Source organism: Pezoporus flaviventris, unplaced genomic scaffold, assembly GCF_033815535.1.
Source record: "Pezoporus flaviventris isolate CSIRO_AGI_PZ_B2104156 unplaced genomic scaffold, CSIRO_AGI_Pfla_v1 ptg000023l, whole genome shotgun sequence".
In the NCBI taxonomy this organism is placed as follows: Eukaryota; Metazoa; Chordata; class Aves; order Psittaciformes; family Psittacidae; genus Pezoporus; species Pezoporus flaviventris.
Genome location: NW_026892571.1, coordinates 4036490 through 4057714, shown reverse-complemented (window position 1 = coordinate 4057714; position 21225 = coordinate 4036490). Strand labels below are relative to the sequence as shown.

The following is a 21225-nucleotide window of genomic DNA, read 5'->3' as shown; positions in this document are numbered from 1 at the left end:
CTAAAATGCAGTTTTCTTACTGATAAAAAATGGCTGATAATTTGCAACAAATTATTAAATATATTAAAATATACATAGACAAATTCAGTATATTTAATTTAGAACCCTTTGTTCTTGGAAAGTTAGCTTAGCTTTTTCCAAGTAGATGTACTCCATCATCCAAACACTCGCAGCCTGGCATGTGGTATGGTTCTGATAAGAAGCTTTCGCATTCAAACATTCTTTTATTTCTGGTTTTCATTTTACATTAACAACAGCAAAAAAGCCTGGAGAATTGTAATTCTTTCCTATGGCTAATCATTTCAAAATTCTTTTCTGTGCCACTTACTATCCTATGCCAGTGTATATTGCCACAGTTTAGTGATTGGTTTAGTAATCTAATCAATTCATTTGCAATACAGATTACAGTTGATCTGGTGTATGTCTGCAGATTAAATAGTTCCATAAAAAAACAAACCAACCAACCAAAACAAAACCAAAAACCGCTTAAAAAACGTTCAGTGATTTTTACTAACACAATTTTATGTTCAAGTTAATACACAGTGGATAAGCAAAAAAAGTTACTAGGCCTATCACTAAGAAGAGCAGGAAGAGCCCGTAACAGCAGAATCAGTAGTTAAATATGAAGCCATTTCTTACTTCAAATGAAACTAATGAATCTTTTCAGTGACACAGTGGCATACTTTCTGCTCATGAGCTGACAATACCCTAGGAAGTCTGAAAAAAAATAGATTCTTCTTTGCTTGTTTGCTACTTGGAGAAGGATCAATAATACCTCACGGCAAACACAGTCTATAGCCAATCTCTTTATCTAACTCAAATTGAAAGGAAAAATCTGTCTAATTGCAAAAAAGCACAAACCAGCCAGCGTGTTAAAGAAAATTTGTGATGCCCTGTATATACATTAAAACAATCTATGCTGTAGGTATATGCATACAGTCGGGTTACCTTTAAAGCTTCCTTAACACCATTAACTTAAGTTACTTCAGTGCATCCGGTAATGACTACAGATTTTTGTCCATTGGATAAAGATGACTGGAAATACTGAGGCTTTGCATGTAGATGCCTGAACTTTTTATTCCTTAGGCATTAACACCATTCAGTAATTTACTGCTATTCATTCATCCTCAGCCAATGGACACCAATAGGTATAACTGCCTCTCAAAAGTGGTTTTCATAACTTAGAATCTTCTGTCATACATTAATTCAGAGCCAGAGGCATGCTCATCTGATTGAGTGCACAAGAGACCTTTTCTGAGTAATTGTGAGTACTGCTAGTAAAACTATGCAGTTGCTTTAGACTACCATTGCTTCATATATCTATTAAAAGTAAACAAAATAACCCCCAACAGAGAGAGAACTTGCCCTTGATGAGACTAATGATGGAAAATTTCAAATAAGAAGGAAAATCTTGCTGAAACTTAGGATAAAACATAGACTAAGGAGACTGAAGACTGTTTTGCAGCCTTCACGTTTAGGCTTGTTGCCACATGAACAATCTTCTGATATTTCTAAATACATTATAGAAAAAAGAATTGATACAAGGTTTGTTTTTTTTTTTGTTGGTTTGGTTTTTTTTTTTAACTATGAACATTTTTTCCAGACAGAAGGCTTGAAAGAAATTACAATTTACGTCTTAAAAATGAATATAAAATGTGATCCATTCAGTATACTTTGTAGACAGGTGCATGCTTAAGGATTTTATTCAACAGTCTGAATGTGTGGGTTTACAATTGCTCTTATTTCTGGTCAGTACAATGATACACTGCAGCCAAAGTTGAATTTCAGGAAGGTGGATACAGAAGTGAGTATGTGTATTATCAGTGGGGCCATTTACGGCACAGAGACTACTAGTAGATGTAACAGAGTATGAAAGGTATTGGACAGCAGATGTATAAAAACTGTTATTCAGAGTTGTTTCAATTTTCATAGTCCCCGGATTCGTATTCTTCATCATCTTCCTCATCAGAATGGTCATAATACTCCCCATATTCAACGCTGTAGCTTGCACTTCTACTGCCAGCATTAAATGCAAATGAAGGAGATGAGCCTGCAAGACATAATTAAATCAGGTTAAATTAGTTGTACATAGGAACACAGAGGAAAGATGGGTTTGGATCTCTATGGCAAGCTCAGTGTTTCTGAATCCTCATTATCTATTCGAAGGGAGAGGGTTTTTAACTGATGACTTGACCCAATGCTTATAGGCCAAATTTCTAGATCATTCACATTTTAAGATGTTGAAAATATACTTAATTCCCTATACTAGTAAACTGAGATTTCAGTCATCTGCAGATCATATGTACCTGAACTTACAACCAGAGCCAATGAGTTTGAAAGCCACTTGCACAAACAAGGCCAGTGACAAACTAGACCAGTGACAAACTCCTCTAGATCACGAGGCAAATATAAAACAATGCATCTTTATTCCATATTTGCCAGGAAACCCAGTTCTCTTCAGAGGAAGAAGGGTGTTACTCTGCAGGACTAGGCCTGATGCAGAATGATAGTAGAGCTGTTTCTTACATCTTTTCAAACACTCTTATTAAGGAGCAACAGGTGTTTCTTTCCCAGTATATTGAAAAATAAAGAGCTAAGCAGAGTTGCCATGGTTCAGAGACTACCCCAGCTACAGCAGCTGTTCTGGGTGAGAGTTCCTGTTAACATCAGAGGACTTCTGTAGGATAAAGGTGAGTGGAGTGGGATGTGTCTCAGTTGTATGGCTACAGTCCACAGCTTGCTGATTTCTGGAAGCTGGTGTAATACACAGCAGAATATTACACTATTAACCCATTAGGTGATAAAGTAGAAGAAAAGGACAGAAAAATTAAAATATGGACGTCTTTAGGTAATTTCTCATATCCTTCATTTGCATTCTGACAAGCCCATCCTTTGCAGCCTGCTTGTATGCATTCTTATATACTTTACATCCAAAACCCCAAAATAATTACCATCAATGACTTTCAATCTTGCAGAGGCATATGTTGCACCATGCTTATTTTTGGTGTGGCAGATGTAAACACCTTCATCTGATTTTTTGAGGCCTTGAATCTGCAGCCAGCCTGTCACACCATATTTCTGAGGCCCACCTCTTGCCTTTAAGAAGAGGAAAAAATAAAGTTGAGATTAAGTAGCTAGAAGACACCGTGATATTTGTCAAAGGAACTGTTGATGGATTAAACATCATTCCAAACTTGTAACTGCTGCCATGTTTTCATTCTGCTTGGTTCTGCTGCCCTATGTTTTAACTTACTGCTCTGTGTCTCTGAGTTCACTCTTCCCCATCTCTGCTCATTAAATTTCGTTGTCCTTCACAGTGCTCTCATTTCTGTTTCCTCCATGCTACGGACTCCCAGTGTTCCTCCTGTCTCTTGTCCCAGCAGCACTTCTTGTTGCTTGAGAGCATTGCTGCCTCTTCTCAAGCTCGTAAGTCTTTTCAGCATGAGAGTGGCAGGTGGGTCTGGGTGAGTTGTTCAGGGCCAAGGGGCCTGACCAAGCTGACACTCAGCATTGGGGTTTTAATGGATTGACATGACACACCATGAGCTTTCACAATTCACGACAATCACTCTCAACTGGCTTGGGCTAAAGCCTCTTAAAGCAGGGGGGGGGCGGAATTTCTTTTCCAAACAAAACCATTAACACATGTTAACAGAGATGCTTTTGTGGTGAATCTATTCATGAACTAAGTTAACAGGGTTCAGTTTAGCCTCTGAGCTGGACAACATTTGCATGTGGCTCCTTGCACCATTCCTTCCGAGCAATTTTAAGTCTGCTGATCCCACTTGTGTTCATGCTGCATCTGGAAACATTTCTAAGTAACTTAGACTCTTAGTACTTTTGGTAATTTACTTAGCTTTTTCTGTGCTTTTGCTAGCTACCTTTTTGTTGAGGTTGTGCCCCATGTCCATTTTATCTTACCACTCCTGGGCTGTGTAAGCAAAAAGCTAAATTTGCCATGTATTTCTCCATACAGTCTCTGTTCATCTTCTTTGTCCGCTGGAGAAGCATGCAGGTGCGGCTTCAGCCCTATTACAGTCTGCTTGTACATCTGTTGTTGTTAGCTTGTCACCCCAGAATGTTATTTCCATTTAAAAGAATTAGCATTTTGATTTATTTAATTTTAGCTTAGACTTTCAGGCTATTTCTAGGTTTGCTTGAAGCCTGTACTAATGCCATTCTACTCTTTCCACTTAGATTAAAACACAGTATCCTCCATAAAATGAGCAAATTTTTTTGCTTTCTTTTTGAATGTCTCAGGGACTGAACTGAAATGGCAGGTCCCAGAAACAGCATCTTGCAAAGGAGTTTAGATACTATGCAGAATTGTGCTTCTGCATTAAGAGTAGAAAAATTACTGCCACCCTTTCCAGAATGCACCCACCTTCTTTTAGGTAGTAGCCTAAATGGTTCCCTTTGTATGTTCAGTCAGTTTTTCCAGAGTCATACCTACATCAGGACAATCTTCATCTTTTCTTTCCCTGAAGCAGGGCAGGTAGGACCCTGTCGTTTCTTTTGCTTAGACTGCTAAAGCAGTGATCCTTGCATTGACTGAAATCATAATTCTTTACATAGTCACAGGACCTCTACTGCGAATCTGTTCATTACAGCACTACTGTATTCTGCAGGAGGAATTCACTCATTAATCCCCCTACTCCTTCGTCCGAAACCGTATGACCTGGAGAAGTCAGGTTTTACCTGTACTGAGAGGTGGGTATCATCTCCTGGCAGGAACATTTTATTCCCCTTTTTTTTCCACTCAAGATGTGGCATAGGATAGGCTGACACCTCACAGCCGAAAATGACATCATTTCCTGTGTAATTCTGGGCATCCTGAGGTGGCATAGAAATAACAGGAGCTGCAAGGAACCAACAGCACAGTGCTTTAGGAGACAGTGAGCAAAGGACAACACAAACACAAAAGCATACAAACATTAATTCCTACTTTACGTTATAAAACCAGTTTACCTTTTGCCATCTCACACTTTATGAAGAGCCACATGATTCCAAGCAGCTTTTAAAGCTCAGAATACCTGTGTCCCCTTAAAAGGTGAACAGGGTTTTCAACAACTCTCCCTCAAAGGACCTGTCTGTCCTTCCCATTGCACATGATTGTGAAACTTAAGCAGAAATCAAAAGTTTCATTTATGTCCCGTGAACTGTTACCATGGGCTAGACTCAAGGCTCCACAGTCAAGCAGCCAGTACTCAGCGAGACCTTCAGAAGAAAGCCGAAGAAATTCTGTAGCAGACGATCACAGAGTAACTTCATTGTACATAATTCTTGTGAATTTCTGTTACATTTTGGATATCTTGAAAGTGAAAATAGTGCAATTGCTAGTTTGTCAGACTGTGTTTACTGACTACATCGTTGCCTTGAGCTTGCTAAGATCTTGTCCCCCTCTGTTACCCATGGGACTCATTGCAACAAGTTACAGAGTAACAGCATTAAATATATTCCACATTTATCCAGAATTGCTGTCGGTTTCATCTGATGTTCTTGTTATGAGACAAGGAATAAAAGGTATTGAAATCCGTTTATTTTGTAAGGTTTTATGTTATGTTTATTACAATAATTAGATTTCCACTTACTTGTTTCCTGTTCTCTTACCCTCACCCCCTCCACCGATTTGGTTTTTGCCTCTGTATGATCCTTTTTCCGAAAGAAAAAGCTGACGTTAACCACGAGAGGGAGCCAGTCCAGGGATTTGAAGACAGGAAAAATAAACTATCACCTGATGCATTCATACATCATTTACACATCCCTCTGTAAGCATGTATGAATATACTAAATGTTAACAGGAGACTAAGATATTGAGGAGAAGAGAGAAAAATAACAGTTACTGTTATCACACCTCTCCTGTTTTGGAGATCTCTGCTTTTTTTTTTTTGCTGACCTATTTGTCCTCAGCAAGAAGTGTTTTTCCTTCTAAAGTCTCTTTTCTTTCTATCTCCATACCAGTGTTTAAAAATTTATATGTTTTCTGGGCCATTAGATTTGTGTTTAATTATTGCTTTGATTTTTGTACAGATCCCAGATGCTTGGAAGTAGAAATTGATGGGAAATATATTTTTACTTGCAAGATTTGAATCAGTATGTACAGCAATTATGGTTCACCATTTGAAATAGCAACAGCCTATTCCAGGTATTTGAGCAAAGTTTCTAATGCATTTGTCAGTTTTTCAGAATTTATATCTGCAGAAAATGTCAGATGCATCCTGAGTAAAATTGATTGCAAACAAATTATACAGCAAAATAATTCCCCATTGATGAATGACACATTAAACAGGAAAAGTAAAGTAAGGCTCTCAGGCTAGGATACTTAAACCCTTAAGTGCTCATTCTTTCATGAGAACTGTATATTGTTTCAAAAATCTTGTCTTCAGATCAGCATTAACTGAATATTTTGGTTGAGAATTTTTTACCCATGAACTTACCACATATGGTCTGATATTAAAATATAATTTGAAATATTAAAACTCAAAGCAGCCATGTTTCTTTTAGTCATATGTGTGCTGTAGTTAAGCTTAAAGTTAAGTGTAAAATAGAAACCAAATGTCTGTGTTGTCTCACATGAGTTCTTTAAATTACTGCTGTAGAGAGACAGCAGGAAAACCTCTTTAAATAGACAGATGCTGCCTGACTGGTGGTTTTGTTGTGGTGCTAACACAAGTGTCTTGTGCATACACCAACAACACTGAAGTGTTGCCAAGATCTGTCCTACTTACGGGAGTGTCCACAGACATAGCTCAGCTGTGCAAGGGTGAGGGCTCTGGCTTTACCATGCAGTGTAAATGTACCCTTAGCCTCGAGAATTAAGGGTCTCAATTACAGATTCATTATGACTTTTCCCCTAGGAGGAATTTATCCAGCACTGTCTACCATACATGAAGATGAATTCCACACTGGAAATACATCTTCCATTAACTGTAAGGAGAATACTGTGACAGCTTGGAATGCTGAGGTAGTATGCTCAGTCCCACACAGCTGGGCACTTCTATAGGGGTAGTTAAGGCTTTGCTGGACTGTGGCTGACCAGGACTGGCAACATGTGAGTTCAAACTCGTAGCAAGTAGGAATAACCAAACTGCCTTTTCTGAATCTGAACGTTCAATAAATACCTGCATTACTGACTCAAATTTGAAGTGCATCCAGAAATAAAATAATATACATCTCAAGCCACCATTTTGTTCTATTTTACAGAAGAAAATTGAAGTAGCAAGATATCACTTTAACACAAATTCCCAAACTTTGGGTTTGTGTGGTTCAGATTTTGTGTTCAGCTAAATTCTGCCATGTGTATCTGTGTGCACTTTTTTTGCATAACTGTGTCTTTAGAAACAGATCTTTACTGTTATAATAACATGTCATTTTGATTCCTGGAGTATATGTGCAGTAGTTGCTCCTTTCCTTTTACAGTCCCCATTGTGAATTATCCTCATGTATTATAGAAAAAATAGACCAGAAGCCAGAAAATGTCAAAATACTGCTTCACCTTTCACAAACAACATTAACCCAGTATTACCCCAAACTAACGAATTAGATATTTATTTTTGCCTTAACTAATTTTTTCTAATCTATGTCTGATTTGATGAAAATGGCAGAAAATTCCATGGCTTATTTGTTTTTTAATATGAAATTTACATTTAAAATAATCTATGTGACATAGCTAAATACAGAGAATCACTTCTAGATTGTTCTGTTACATCATTAAATCATCAGCAAGAGAGGTCTGAATGTGAATGGGGATGAATTAAGTGTGGAGAATCTACATATAATCAATGTACTTGGTAGCCTTGGTAAATTATTAGATAAACTGATCAAAATTAGCTTTCAGGAAAAGAAAGACTTTTCCACTGTTGTTTTGGGGAGCTGGGCCTTCTTCTTCTTCGTTTTCTGGTGATGCACTGAAGAGAAAAGGCTATACTCTTGTGATGAAAGGAGTTTGTTGTTATCTATTTATTCATTGCTTGCTGCATACAATTAATCCATTTGGCATCAATAGGAAACAGCAGATGCTTTGAAGGAGAAATAACAAAACAAAGTTCTTTGAGTTGAGTGAAGGTTGTATTTATAGCTTGGTACCGAAACCCCCCAGTGTTCAGTGTTTGTTTCTCATGCAAATTGGAGTCAGCGGAAAGCGAGTGCCGCAGCGAGGCTGCTGCTCTTGGAGCCAGACTCCCGGTTGCCTTTTGTCATCAGTTGCAGGCGTGAAAAAGCAGCCTAAATCAGGGAGCACCTTCACATGCCTACTGTGCTGCTTCAGATAGCTGCCTTGCCAAAGAGGGGACTTACTGGTAGACTCTCAGAGGAGCCCCGTGGTAGCACCTGTGTATCGTGCTGCTTGCTAAAAGACCCAGGCTCCTTGCAGGGTCTAAAAGAGAATCTGCTGCTTTGATCAGCTGCTGCTCAGAGAAGTTAACAGTTGTGCTTATCCCCTCCTTTCCCCGGCGAGCCCAGCAGTCACCTGAGCGCTCTGCTGCAGCAGGGCACAGACAGTGGCCTTGGCAGGAGCCAAAGAGACGAGCCCCCATTTTTCTTTAACTGAACTCTGCACAGCACTGACATGGCTATGAACTTCCAACCAGGCTTCTGAGCAGTTCAGTAAGATGAGCCAACCTAGGAAATTTCTCTGCATTCCTGGTGAGAGAGTCCAGCCTTTCTGGGAAGCCAGGGAAGCAGTGGGAAAGCCTTGGGAGTGATTCCTGCATGCAAAGCAGCTCTACATGCAGTGTTATTCACCTCAGGGGTGACTGCAAGGCCCGGTGGATGACAACATCAGCAATTAAAACTGGCAGTACTTCCAAATTAAAGATTTTTATACATGGGCAGTTCTGTTTAATTAATTAAAGCAGAGCATTGCTTTAAGCCTGTAAGCCTGAACAGCTGCCTCTGCTGCAGAGTTACCATTACTTGCTGTAGAGTGGCCCTTCTAACTGAAATGTGCCTGAAAGGGTTATACCACAAGAACTAGTGCTGGTCTAACCCTGAAGAAGAACACCTGTGAGAGAGCTAACAGGCTTTCAGTCATATTGTGGGCTGGTATGCATTGGGTTTTCTGAATGTCTCTTTACTGACAAGCCTCATTTCCCAACTTAATACCCTAATGGCAAATTCTTTATTGTATTGATTCCTGATTCTTTATTGTATTGTCCTCTTGCAACTTGAGAAAGAGGAAAGAAATCTGGTATTAGTTGTTCATCACTTTTCCTTTCAAGCATTCAATATCCAGTGTTCATTCAATATCAAAGCACAGCATACAGTCTAAATTGGAGGCAACAGATAGGTAGTGAGGAGTGGGTAAAACATACCCAAGTTGCTCTCACATGTGGACCTTTGCCAGAGATGCAATCTTAGATTCCCATAACTGTGACCCATTTGTGACTCAGAGACTTCTCCTACTTCATTTCTATGTCATATCTATTCTATGATTCTATGATTTCAGAAAATATTCCATTAACTTGTTAAAAAAGAATAATTTCTCATTCAGAAAACAAAAGCCTGTTCACTTTTTCATTTTATATTCATGTGACTTAGGTGAAAGGTACTCAGGAGTAAAGACTTGTAATAATGTGAAGAACAAGAACAGTATATGAGCAAGAGACAGGATTCCCCAGTACAACCCTGCTAAGAATCCTTCCACTAAAAATCATCACAGACAGCTGTTCATGCTCTGTGTATGTATTTAGGGAAACAGTTTCAGTTTGATTTTGTTATAATATTTAGATTTCTGTTTCATGGGTTAGCTAGATTTTACAATGATTCCAAAACTCTGTTATCTTGGACTTCTTTGCAAGAGCAAAAGACCTGTTAATTAAGCCTCATCTTCTATTGTCTCTACACTGCTAATCATATATACACACAGGTGGATACGCTCTGCATACACATATATATATAAACACATACATACATGTACATGTATGTGTGTATATATATATGAATAAGGTATGCCTTGCTCTCACCACTTCAATATAAGGTCAGTCCTCATATAGTTATTTGTCCAGTCCTCCCAGACTATCCTGCAAGCTTACCTCTCCCCAACTACACATTCTTGTAGAAAATACCTCATATTCTGCTTATTCAGAGCAGAACTAGTCTGCAGATCTGTGTCTTAGTAGTCACCATGTGATTTAATCCACTAGTCTAATACAGAGTCTAGTAACATACAAAATTACCAGCTGCTGAACCACAAAGTAAATGCCTAACACAAAGTAGTATTATAACAAAACAATGATAAGAAAAAAGCAGAATTAGTTTAATAAAGTTAGACTAGAGCATCTATTACATGTTTGAAAATAAGAACAAGATCATTTTTCGGTTTAGAAGTGCCTCTGTACATATTACCTGATTCACATGGCCCTTTGTGTTTCATGCTGATATTTCTTTTTGTAGCATAAGCCTTGTTGAATTGACAGATGTTCTCGTAGGTTTTCCCTTCAGGTCCACAGATGCTTTCTTGAGATTTGCACACACACTGAGGTTCAGGGACTTCCCCAAACCTTGCTTCATCAGCATCCAACCTGCACTCGAGGTTGTCCCCACATTGCCCATAAAAATGATTGCCCTGGTCCAGGTCGCAGATCTGACCTTCCACATTCCCACACTCAGGACAGCAGCCACAACGGTCCAATACAGTCCCAGCTGGACAGTCTTTAGGCTCAGAGCAAAGTGCCAAATTGCATTTTCCACAACTATCTGCTTCCCTTAACAGTCTCCACCAGCCTCGGTGGTACAAAGCAGGGAAACTCTGAGAAACCTGCACCAGCACTACCAGCACTGCTGTAACCATTGGGTGCTTCATCTTCAGAATGTAACGATCGAGCAGAAAAGGTCCTTGGAGTAAAGCCAGGGGCAGAAAAAAAAAAAGAAAAAGGAAAAAGAGAGCAAGCTAGTGAGAGAAAAACAGTACAATCCTTTTGTTTTAGAATATAAATTCTACTGCAAACACAGGCTCTAAGAAGAAATTAGCATCAGATTCCTAGTCTGAACTGGTAACAAAAATGCATGCAAACCCACCGGCTTTTCTCTAATGCAGTTTGGAATGTGACTATTGCTTGCACAGAAACCAAACTGCCCCTTCTGACAGCTGAGTTGAAGCTCTCTGAAAAGCTGTTTGCTCAGTGTCTCCTTGAGCCAAATTTGCAAAACATTGCTCTATTGAAACAGCAGCTATATTGCAGCTATTGTAGAAAGGGGAATGGGGTAAATTAGTGTAAAATGAAGAAATGAACTGCTATGAGCTTGTCCCCTCTCAGCTGAAAAAGTCAGAAAAAGATGCACACAGTAGGACCAAAGATAGCTGTACCCTTGACAAGACCCTATGTTTTTGAGAACAGAGCAAGGTTTAACACCAGATTTCATCCATTAATGATCACAGCTGGGGGTTCTGAATTAACAATTTACTTACAGGCTCTTTGTAAGCAAGGGACAATCCAAGACAGCTGGAATTGACTTTAAACTCTTGGATTTAAGATGAGAGATGATCAGACACATGGCAGAATCCATCATTCTCTCTCCATTTAGTTTCTTTTCAGTGTTTATGGGTGTCTGGTTTGCAACCCAGAGTAACGTGGTCCACACTTGGCTCTAAGAACTAAGTGCAAAAGGTTTAGAACATAGATAAAGGGTGAGCCAGCTGCTGCAGCATCTTCGGGCACCTCAGAAGGGGGGTTTGCTGGAGAATTAGACACATCACTTATCTTTTCAGAGCACTTTTCTGCCTTCATTTCCTAAGACGTGCTTACGCTGTGAATTAGGAAGGAGGATGAAAGAGGCAACTCTGAGATCTTCCCCCCCCCCCTTTTTCTGTGCATAAATTTCTACCGGTTCACGGAGATGCATTTGCAGGGTCATTTCTCACCAGGTGTTGCACTTTTCTTTGTAAACTCCCCTCCCTTTCACTGCCAACAAGAGTTCTACTCTGTAGACCATCGGCTGCTGTTTCCAGTGTTCAGGTACAGCTAAGCAGAGATGCATCTTGCTGCCTTGGAGGTAAAAGTGATGCATAGTGGACTTGGAGACCTGCAAATATGGGCCAATGCCATGTGTCAAAGATGACCACTCCCTACAAATGGAACATCTCTGTGTGGTAGCTTAAAATAACTCTGCGTACATCACATTTTCAAGATACACACGTAAGACTAAGACACTTAATAAAATGAAAGAGAAATCGTGCTTGTGCCTGCTTGTCCTGAAATCTTCCACAAGGGGCTTTTCCAACTCTTTATATTCACGGTGCTTAGCTCCTTACAAAAGCTCAATGAAGGATGCATTTTGTTGCACCAGCCTTACATCCTATGGACACATCCACAGAGGGAAATCTTTTGGGAGGGAAGTTTACCTTCCATCCCAAACAGATCCATGGCTTATCCACGGCTTTTCCATGGATATGCAGAAGTTCAGCTTCATGCCTTTTGCACCAGTTGAGATCACCTCTTGCTTGGAGTGAAGTAGCAGGCTGCTTCCAAATCAGTTCTTTCTCCCAGACTACTGCATATAATGCAATTTCCCCCTGGCCTGCATGGGTGGAACACTTTTTAAGGCCAGCTTGAAGAGACCTATAGAACACTGCTTATCACTGTGTGATAGCTGGGCTAATTCATATTTCGTAGTGCATGTTCTTGCTTTAAACACAGAATCAGACTGCAAAGGAGTAAATTATGTGTGTAACGGATGCTTTTAACATTGAGAGTTAGAAAAAAAAAAGTAACCACAGAATTTAATGGGAAATTGATTTTTTTTTGTCCCACATTCTTATTCTGGTGAATGTGTTACATTTCACACTTCCTCACCAAATTCTAATTGGATGTTTAGTTTTGCATTATAGTGTTTACTCATCACTGTCTGTTTTATAGAATCAAGGAATGGTTTGGGTTGCAAAGGACCTTAAGATCAGTTTCAACCCCCCTGCCATGGGCAGGGACACCTCACACTAAACCATGTCACCTAAGTCTCTGTCCAGCCTGGACTTAAACTCTGCCAGGGATGGAGCGTTCACAGCTTCCCTGGGCAACCCATTCCAGTGCCTCACCACCCTAACAGTAAAGAACTTCTTCCTTATATCCAGTCTAAGCTTCCCCTTTTTAAGTTTTAACCCCTTACCCCTTGTCCTGTTACTACAGTTGTGGGGGATGAATATCTATAGGAAAAGGATTTGTTAAGGCTCATATAAAGTAAAAAACAACCATAGTGGTGAAACCATGTGTGCAAAGTGGAGCCAAAGCAAGGGGGAGGCTGCAGGATGCCACTGCCCCTATAAGGCTGAGTTTTGCCTGTTGTCTTCTAGGAAGTATGATCTGAGGGTTGTAAACCAGAAGTATACAAGGAAGTACCTTCTGTGTCCTGAGGAAACCCATCATAAATATCCTAGAAAGCATTTCTGGCACTTACCTGACTAATGTAATGTGGGTTCAGCCTCTAAATTATGCCAGTGGTCTCGTCTGAACAGCTGCCCTTTAATAGGCAGTCTGCAGCTAGAGGATATTTGGCTAATGGTTCCTGAACTCACCTGGAACAAATTGGGGTGGGGAGAGGTTAACGCCCTGTGGTATGACATGGAGAAATGGCTGATAGCTAGCTAAAATTAGCAAGCCATTCTGTGACAAGCTGAGAAGAGCGTTGCTGTACTTCTCCACACCGGATGGATGTGTGGCAGGGTCAGAGCAAGAGGATAAAGTGGGAGCAATGAAATAGAGCAGGATGAGCTGCTGGGGTTAAAGCCACAGATCTAAGGGCATAGTCCTGTCTGGTTCAGTACTAAAACACACATTATTGCTGTATGCCTCTAACACCTGAAGCATGCTTTGGTGGGTTTGGCAGGAATCACAGGTCTTGAATTATCTTAACCCTAAATATCTCCCAGAACCATACACAAGCAGCAGTGGTAATATTAGCATCAGTGGTTGAGCTGCAAGACGGGCACCAAAGCACTGTCTGCTTTTCACACACCATGCCCCAAAAGCTGCCTGGAGAGCTGAGGAGCAGTGCAGATGAAACCTCCACCACCCCTCAAAGACGGGAGTTGAGCAGCTGCAGTGCACGAGGGGAGCTTTCTACCTTCACCTGTGAAATAACATTTTGGTGAATAATTTCTCTAACAGTATGCCTTCAGTCTTAGCAGGCAGGGTATTGGTCATGCAGCAATTTCTTTGGCTTTTTCTGGATATTTCCATATGGCATGATCAGCACAAGGAGCTCTGTCACCATCCTGTGAAAGAACTGGTACCTAAGTTGGGTGATGGGCAGTGGTGGGGACATGGCAATATGGTCCAGCACTTCTGTACCCTCAGACTGCATCTTTCACCAGGACATGGGCAGTGTCTTGCAGAATAATTCCTGTAAGTGAATTGTTAAGGAAATTGTATTCCTGTTCATTTCCTGCCTCCTTCTTGGGGCCCAGTGTTATGCTAAGCTGCTGACTTGTATTGCATTGCTTTACTTTGCATGGTAATAAGTAAGGTACCTGGCTGATGCAATTTGAAATCCCATTGCTGGTGATTCCTGAGGTACTGCTCTTTCAGACAAAATGTGGTTCAGCTCTTCATTCTGTTCTTATTTGTGTCAGTATGAGATTTAAGTGAAGGCTTCTGAATCTGGCTCCTGCCAGACTTGCAGATGTGGTTCTTACACAGACACACACAGGAGCCCTGTGAGGAATAATGGCAGACCACAAAAAACTTTGAGATGTCCCTTCTACCTTCTCTGTCCTGCAATGGTGCCTCTCCTTGAACAGGTAAAGGTTGGAAACTACAGTGCTCTGTGTCTTGAGTATCTATTCTTGAGGTCCCTTTAGAGAGAGCAAATCTTTTCTCACTCAGCATGTTTGCATCCAAGAAACTTTATAGTTGTGTTACGTGCACAAAGGATGCATTAAAGAAAGTTAATGTTTGGTCTGTTATACTGGGCAATCACAGACTACAGGTGGCTGTGCCTGCTGGGTATGTGCATTACCTGATACTGAACCAATCTCCTAGGATAACATTGTCCACACAATATCCAGAATTGAGCTTCATTTGAAGTGCTCAGCTCACCTGAAAACAGTATTTGATTCTGGAGAAGTAAGTGACAAATGATGGAGGTTAATGAGAGATGATGCAAAAATGGTTGGATGCCACTTGCAGGTTCTTAACAGAACTGCTGACCAGCAGCAATGCAGGCACGGGGTGTCCTGGCATATACATACTCTGCCTTTGCTGGTGCCCATCCTATTTGCTGACACATTGCTTTCATGACCCTCATCATTAGTGCTGCAAGCACGTGACATGTAAGTTAATTCTACTGTAACATGATTATTAAATCCATTATTCAAAGGCAGGAGATTCGTAATTAACTTATTCTCAAGCATCAAGTAAATGATTCTGCTGTGAGCTTTAAGAAAGCAATTGATCACTGATACGCAAAATACAGTGGGGCTGTTAGACTAGAAGGCTCTGTAATTGTATAATTAAATTATAAATTTTGCATATTTTAATAATATATTTTAATTATTTTCTTTCTAAAGTGAAAATGTAGGATCATTAACCCTTTTTTATGGTTTTACATGTGATTTACTAAAGGAGCGGGGGGGGGGAGAAGGGAAATTTAATGTGTCTCCTGCAAGTTGACTGTTCTCATGTAAGGCTTTGGCGAGGCTTCTGGTGACTCAGCCTGGATCTGTCTCCAGCAGTGACTGACTATAGATTCCTCCTGTGTCACAGTCCAGCATCGCTCTTGGTGACTGTAGGCGCTCAAATTTTAACTTGCAAGGCTAGCGCTGTTCTAGTACTAAATGCTTGGGTTTTATTTAATATAAACTTGCTGATTCCTTTTTACTCAAGTAAGTCTGGAAATCACTTTTCACAAGCTGGTGTTTCCTTCCAAGGGCTCAAATATTTGAAGGGTTCACTTCAAGCCTCCTTCAGGTCTCTGCTATCCTTTAAGTAGACCCCATTTCTGAAAGTTTTGTAGTTTTATCCAGAAACACTCAAGCCTCCTGTTCCATAATAGGAGGATAATACTAGAAACATTTAGGGAATCAGCAGTAGGTAATCAGACATTTCTCTGAAGCTATTCTTTTGAGAAGTGAGACTTACTATGGAGAGACTTGCACAGAAGGTGTCATGGGGGCATTTCCCACCTGTGTCTTGACCACATTTCCAGCCTGTGAAACCTTAGCTGCTCATTTGAACCTTTCTGTATGCACTTTAATCACAAGTGCAATATAGGAGCAGTAGCCAGGATCATTCTCCTTCCTCTCGAGGGAGGAGGGGCATGAAGGTTTGTCCCCTTTCTGCCTTAGAGAGCACTAATGCATCCCCATGTTCTGCACGGACCACAGGTCTCATTTTCAGGTGTCATGTTCTAGTGCAGCAGCCTCTTCAATTTAACAGAGCAGAAAGGGCTGGAACATATAGGTAAGGCCCTGAGATCCCCAGCCTGTCCTGGGGTTGTGGGTGACACTCACCCATGCCACCAAAGGGTGGATGGCATGAGTGTGAGAGAGCCCATGTGTGCCTCTTGCTATGCTCAAGCCTTCCTGGGTGCAACTTTCAGCAGTATGTTTGAAGGCTGGCCTGGTCCTTATTACAGACCTGCAACAAACGTGCTCTAAGCATCTGGAGAGGGGCTGGAAGAAAAAACCCAACCAACCAACCCCAAACCAGCATAGTTCTAGCTCTGCCAGTGTTTGAGGTGCTTCCACTTAGCAAAGACTGAAAAGTAATGTTAGCTCTGGCCTGTGGCTAAAGAGTCAGGTGTGTTTGTGTGTATCTGTCCATCCATTTTGCAGCAGAGGAGTGGTGACAAGAGTAGGCTTAAGCCTGAAGATGACACTGATGCTGTTATGAGTTGCACGTATCAGCAAAGTTCTTAAACAGAGCAAACCACAGTGTTTCCTGGAAAAGCCGAAGAGAGAGGGAGGGAGATCTGGGAAACTTGCAGACAATGAATATAGAGTAATTTTTCTTGGCAACTTTAATGTTGATGGATAGGACAGTTTGCCTTGTCCAGTTTATATAAGAGCAGCTGATATAAAATGACTTCATAGCTGGATATTTATGAGAAGTTTCATTTCAAATAATATAGTTTTTGCCTCTGGCGGTGCTGTGGTTTAGCCCTGTTATTACTGGGAACTAAATCTTTAGGATATTCTAACTGTAACTGCAGGAGCTGTTTGATCTACTCAGCAAAGTTAATATTTTCCAAAGCAATGGAAACTTTATAATGGAAAGTCTCATTAGCAAAAACTACCTGTCCCTAAAACCAGCCAGGAAATTGGGCACAGAGAGGAAGCTTAGGGGATTTTCCTTCAGCTTCACCTGCCTTCTCTCACAGTATTGCTGAAGAAAGTAGTGTTTTCTATTACAGGAACTGTACAGATAGACTGTAATGGTCCTTCTCTAGAAAAGCAACCAGAAACTGATCTCTGATATAAAGTAAAATTCTCTGCTGCACATAGACCTTGTATAAAACACACTTTATCTCCTGAGGGAAACAGGATACGGTGCTGGACCCTCCCCTTGGGCCGGCACTGCTCTGAGATGGATGCAGAAGAGCTGAGGAGGGGAGTTTTTTAAGTGGAAGGCTTTTTAAGTGGAGTTTTTTAAGTGTCTTTCTTGCTTTGTGTATAAATGGAATATTTTCAAGTGATTCACTTACCCTTTTAGGAGCATCCAGAGTTAAGGGCTGCAGGCCCACAGCGTGCATGGTGTTGGTAGGGTGCCTGGAGTCCCACAACAGTCTGGAAAGGCGGAGTGGGACCTCCTGGAGCTGCTTGGCTGTGCTGACTCCTGCTCCTTCTGCAAAACCATAGATCAGACTCCACAGCTTCTTCCCATATCTTCTTTGAAGACATAGTTAGCTCTGACCATTGTTACAAAGGGAAATAGATCTGCAGCAGAAACAGGTTCAGACTGTGAGCTTTACTAATACAGCTTCCAACCAAGTCTTGCAAAAAGCCTAGTGTCTGGACAGCAATGGTCAGATCAAAGTGACCCAGCAGAGCAGGTGCAGAAGAGAGCAGGCATCTTCTTCCCACCACTGTGCTTTGGTTGGAATTGTTGCAAAATTTAACACTTCTGACAAACATTTATGTTCATATGTGACCAGAGAGCTTGAAGAGATGCACTGTGCTGCCCAGTGAAGGGGACATGCAGGTTGTGTGTGGGCAGGGGAGGCTTTGCTGGCTTCAGTCTGGGGTGGCTTGGACCACTGAGTTGCACAGCCGTAGAAGGTAGAAGTTTAGAGAGGGGACAGCAGGAAGCTTCAGAGTGGGCAAGGCTTGAAGCAAGCTTGGAGGGCAGCACTTACCACTGAAAGAAGGGCTGGGAGCACAGGTATTGCCTCTTGCTGTTAGATTTCCTGCTGTTCTCAGGACTTTGGACTAACAGGACAACGTCAAAGAATCCTGCAGATTGACACCTCTGGGCTTTCAGGCTTAGAATTCTGGTCAGGATCTGGTCAGCAATCTCCAGGTAAGATCATTCTTCTAAATACTCAGAGGTTAAAAAGGAAACAAACAGAACTGTCAGTGTGGATCTCTACCACAAATGTTGAAGACCACACTGTGCCCCTGGAAAAGATGAGGCTTTTCTAGGGATATTTGCTACTCCTACCTTTTGTTAATGGGTACGCTTTTGGGGTCAGGTCTCTGGGTTCCCTTTGCCGATTTCTAGAAGCACAGTGCTGGTCCTGGCCCCTTCACTCTCCTGCTGTTTCTGGGGTCTCAGTTCATCTGTGATAGCTCTTAGCTTTACATGGTTGTTTCTAATCAAGGGCATGGTAGCTAGAAACAGCATTAAGTCAGGGAATATGAATGAAAACTGTGCATGAGCATGACTTAAGAAGTAAAGGCCTGAGCCCATTTAAATCAATGGCCCATTAACTTCAGTGGGCTCAGGATTTCACCCTGTTCTTTTAGCTTAGCCAGCTTCATGCTTGAGCGGGCAGGGCAGATGTCTTCACCCTGTCCAACGGGCCATGCTGCAGATTGTTTTCCTGTCCAGGCTGACACTCTTGGAAGTCTCAGCCTGTTCCAGCTGCAGTGTGGTTAGAGATACCAACCACAAACATCTCGCATGCACTGAAAGTCATAATGGTTTTGCATTAATTGCTGACCTGCTTGTCCAAAAGACATGTCTGAAAGCACAAGCTGTCTTGAATTTCTTACGTTTGTCATCATGTTTCATGACAACTGACATGAATCTAAATCTGCCCTAAAGAGGCTTTCTATGAAGTGACTACCTCCCCTCATAGAAAATACTATGTCAATGGTGTCCATTGATGCTGCAGGAGTGGATTGCTCTTATTCTATCAATAGAATGAAAATGATACTGCTCTCATGCTGCTCTCCTGTACCACATACAGCACACTGCAAAGGCAAACCTACTTGTCTTTGTGCTTCAGAGCACAAAGTTGTGGACTGCAGGGAGAGGAAATGCCAGGACATCTCTGGGAAAATCTCAACTGATACTATAAAGCCAAAACTTATTCTCTCCTTTGGGAGAAACAAGGAAAACAAGGCACTGCAGGTGGGCGTATGTCTCAAACTGGGTAAAATAAAAGCTCTGGACTGCTGGGAGGACTTGGTCTGACAGCAATGATGAGAGTCATCTGCGTAATCAGACCTTACGTGTGGAACTTTAATTCTGTGTTCTCCGGAGTTTAAGGATTTTTATTCTGGGGGGGGGGTCTCAATCCAATAAAATATAATAGAGTACCAGACTGATAAAAATCTACATGCTTGGTAATTTGGTGGAACTGAAAAACCATTGAAACTGAAACAGGCCATTTCTGTCCAAATCCTTCTGCTGGTAGAGGTTTGGGTAAATGGCCTAACTCTGCAGCGTGGCTGAAAGTAAAACCCCTACAACACACTGGGAAAAACAAAACCAGATGATTTCTTCCTTTTCTTAACTCTTCTGTTCATTTAGCTTACTAGCAGGGATGATCACCCAGATTGTTAGCTCCCAAATACAGCTTTCTTGTTTGCACTCATAGGTTCCTGCACTAATCTGATGAAAAAAGTAAGACATAGCACAGATTTTCATGCCCAACCAAAGCAGCTTGCAGTTCAGTATCGAGTTCTCCTGGTGAATTGCTGGGAGCAAAACACAATTAAAAGGAGTTTCAAACCACAGGAATTTTGAGAACTGCAGCCTGTTTGAGACAGATCTCAAAAGGGGAGGGAGAAAGAAAGAAAATGCATCAAATTATTCATTACAGGCTGAACACTCACCTCAGGTCAGCAAGAGGCCCATTGTCTGATCCCAAATGTAACAACAGGCTGTAATTTAAAACAGCTTTTATTCATCAGTGAAAAGTTATTTCAGTGAGAATCTGGAGAAACCCTGTGCCAATTGTAAGCACTAAACAGTCTTCCCGTGTGAAGACATGGCTTGCAGTCTGGCTGTGTGTTGTGACACTAAATACAGTAAGCAAATGAGAGTGGGGTCTGCTACCAATTCAAGCAGTAGGTTTGCAATGGAATTAACCTTTTAAAAATGTAAAGTACTCCTTACAGCAGATGGTAGTGTTTGCATGTAGAAATACCTCTTGGAAATCATAATGTAAACCACATGTTCTGAAACCTCTGAGCTGAGCCCTTCATCATCCTGAAAATGAAAACTCACTCTCTTCCAGCTCACGCTGGTGGATGCTGCAGCAGGACCAGCTCCTGCTTGTGCTGGGCTGAAGAGGGCACAAGAAGAGTTAGAGGCAAAACAAGGAGTGGGGAGGGGAGCATTGAAAGAAGCAAGGGGATGTTGGGATGTACTAAAAGGTGGCGGTATTTCTCTGTCACTCACTGCTACAGGCTTAGGCATATATATATTAGCTCTAGAAGAGGGCTGCAAATAGGCTATGTTAGCCTATTTTAACTCTCCTCTGTAGTGCTGTGCCTTTATACTTTAAACCGGATTAAATGAATCCCAAAAATGTTTCATGCTGCTGTGGCTAGACTGCTTTTGGTCCCAGTGCCAGCTAGGGTGACTCTCTGCAGCATGTTACGAGACTTTGTATTCCTCTGGGTTGCACCAGATACAAGCATTTGCATCTCTTGAGAGCTCCTCAAGTTCCTCCTGTTGGCTGGCTCACTATCCATTCTGCTTTCCTATGCTAACACATATTTACAAGCATTTGTCCACAAAGCCTTAAAGTGCAAACGTTCTTAACAAGAGACAAAGATTCCAGAAGCTGCACCTTTAGGAAGTACACATAAGACAGCAGACCAGATCATCACTCAAGCAGAAT

General features: G+C 41.3%; 1 long non-coding RNA gene and 1 pseudogene across 1 annotated transcript; one reads left to right on the top strand and one right to left on the bottom strand.

Annotated features, from left to right (window-relative positions):
• Positions 1 to 1687: 1687 nt before the first annotated feature.
• Positions 1688 to 18173, bottom strand: LOC133270851 (kazal-type serine protease inhibitor domain-containing protein 1-like; annotated as a pseudogene).
• On the top strand, positions 14131 to 15695 carry LOC133270852 (uncharacterized). The gene is made up of 3 exons (XR_009743939.1): positions 14131 to 14336; positions 14631 to 14731; positions 15599 to 15695. It is a non-coding gene; the product is annotated as an uncharacterized LOC133270852 (long non-coding RNA).
• Positions 18174 to 21225: the final 3052 nt, after the last annotated feature.